Here is a 2,500-nt window from a genome sequence, read left to right as displayed (position 1 = left end):
TTCTCACACACACATCCACCACAAACACACCCATACCACACAAACCCCCACCCCACCCCCCACCACACAAACCCACACTCACTCACTCAACCACACAACCTACAACCACCACACACACACACACCTCAACACAAACACCACACCACACACCACACACACACACACACACACACACTTCAAAAAAAAAACAAACCCCTCACACACACAAACCCCCCCCCCGACACACACACACACGCGCAACCGAACTCCCGCTGCCGCGCTCTCTGTGATTCGATCCATGCTCTCTCTCCAGACAGCTCGCGCGCGCCCGCCCGACCGCGTAGCCGCCATCGGCTCCCCTCGCTTTCTCGCGCTCGTCTAATTCCCCCGCACTTTTCTCCGTTCTCGCTTTCTACGCGATCTCTTATCTTACTGCCTCTCTTCTCTCCTCTTCGTCTCCTCTCTCTCTTCTACTCTTCTCTGCTCGCTCGTCTCTTCGCGCTACGCTCTCTCTCTCCCTATTCAACGCTCCCCCTCCTCAACTTACTCTTTTCTCCCAAGACCACCCCCCCTACTCTCGCCACCCCCCCCCCCTCCTGGATTGCTCTGGAGTCTTGGCGCTCTCCTACCCTTTTCCCCTCCCTTCACCAGCCCCCCCCTGCGATCTTTTTTTCCCCCCCCCCCCCACCCCACCCCTCTGCATCACCCAACTCCTACTCGCTTCGCTGCTTTCTCCCCCCCCCCCCTCCCCCCCCAGCCCTCCGCGTGCTCTGGCTCCCCTCGGCGTTCACCCGCCTTTCTCTCTTCTTTCGTCGCTCCCTCTCTCGGCGAGCTCCCGCGCTCCCCCCCCACTCTAATCTCTTACGCTCTTCTCTCTTCCTATCGAGTGTTTTCCACCACTAAGCACTGCTCTCCCTCCCCCCCCCCCTCCCCGCCCTCGCTCTCGCTCGCGCTCTCCACGCCCACCCCCCCCCCCTCCCGCTCCTCCTCCCTCCCCTTCCCTCGCGCGTCACTTACCAGACCTCCTCTCCCTACCCCCCCCCCCCCCCCCCCCCCCCCCCCCCCCCCACCCCCCCCCCCCCAACACCCCCCACCCCCCCACCTGAGCGCGCGAGCGCGCTCTCAGCCAGCGACCTTCTCTCGCTCCTTCTCTGCTCTCGTTTGCTCTTCTGCCGCCGCCTCTTCCGTGTGCGCTAGCGCCGTCCTGGACTCATTTTCTCTCGCGTCGTCCTTCCGGTCCTCTCTATCTTTTACTCTCCCTACTTCTCCTTCTTTCTTGACTCCTACTTTTCCTCTACTTAACTCTCTCTCTCTCTTATATAAATTTCTCTGCCACATCCACGAAACTCATCTCCCTAATTCCTTTAAACTGGAGACTGAATAAGAGTTAACAGTTCCAACACAATATCCCGCTCCCCGACCCACCCCCCCCCACTACATGCGACACACAGCCAAGGCATAGGCACAAACATTCATCACGCCACAATCACATTCAACGACAAACCCGACACCCACCCTGTCAGTACATATTCATCACCATACCTACATGACACACAATCAATCACCATAAACTGCCCACACTAAAAACCAATCAATGTTGTGTCAAAGGATGGGATACAACTGTGTGTGGGTTCGTTGTAAGATTGGGGTCTGGATTGTGCGTTTACGTGTACTGTCCTTTTACGTCGTACGTTACTGTAGCTGTACGTGTACGTGTACGTGTACGTGTACGTGTACGTGTACGTGTACGTGTGCGTGTGCGTGTGCGAGTACGTGTGCGTGTCCGTGTGTGTGCGGTTTAGGACCACGCATCTTTATATAGTGTTTTAATGTAGCATATATATTTTATATACATTTGTTTGTGTGTGTGAAGATTTAGATAAGAGTGATATACCTTAGTAGGCTTCCATTTTAATATTTCTCGTTTAGTTTAATATCTTTTATTACGTTTATAGTTTGATCAGGAGAAGGTGTTAAAAAATTTAACAAGATATTTTATGATATTTTATTTAACCTATCTGGTGCATATCGTAAGGGAAGATGGAACGTAAAAAAAATAAAGCGTTTATGTCTCCCTTGGACGAAAGAAAAAAAAACTGCAATCACTGGTTTCTTCCTCACTTATTAAATCACAGTTTCACATTTTCTTGATCAGTTCACCTTATTTTCACTTGCTGCAAAATTCGTATAAGAGTAACACACACTGACCGATGAGTCTAGATATCAGAGTTTCCTTCAAGTCTTCTATTAATTAACTCAGTTCACACTATTTTTCCATAGATCGAGTTGCAACAATATATACATATATATACATATACATACATATAAATATATATATATACATATATATATACATATATATATATATATATATATATATAAAATCACTTCTCCTTTAACGGTTCAAACACTTCTCGAAGTTGGTTTGGAAAAGTGTGAATGAAATATGAAGCAGGAAATCGGTGGAGTGGAGATAGTGAAAAGATGACATACAAAACGCTGTTAATGAGCATGAATGACG

The 2,500-nt window shown here is 49.6% G+C and overlaps 2 protein-coding genes across 5 annotated transcripts in view; both read right to left on the bottom strand.

Annotated features, from left to right (window-relative positions):
* Ptp36E (protein tyrosine phosphatase 36E) overlaps window positions 1-2,500 on the bottom strand; it is a 193,151-nt gene that overhangs the window by 176,949 nt on the left and 13,702 nt on the right. The gene's annotated exons all lie outside the window — the stretch shown is intronic.
* Window positions 1-2,500, bottom strand: part of LOC147469789 (uncharacterized) — a 23,383-nt gene that overhangs the window by 19,953 nt on the left and 930 nt on the right. The gene's annotated exons all lie outside the window — the stretch shown is intronic.

Source organism: Penaeus japonicus, unplaced genomic scaffold, assembly GCF_977035675.1.
Source record: "Penaeus japonicus unplaced genomic scaffold, GWHDUDI00000001_assembly GWHDUDI00000019, whole genome shotgun sequence".
NCBI classification, from domain to species: domain Eukaryota; kingdom Metazoa; phylum Arthropoda; class Malacostraca; order Decapoda; family Penaeidae; genus Penaeus; species Penaeus japonicus.
This window is presented reverse-complemented; position numbering and strand designations above follow the sequence as displayed.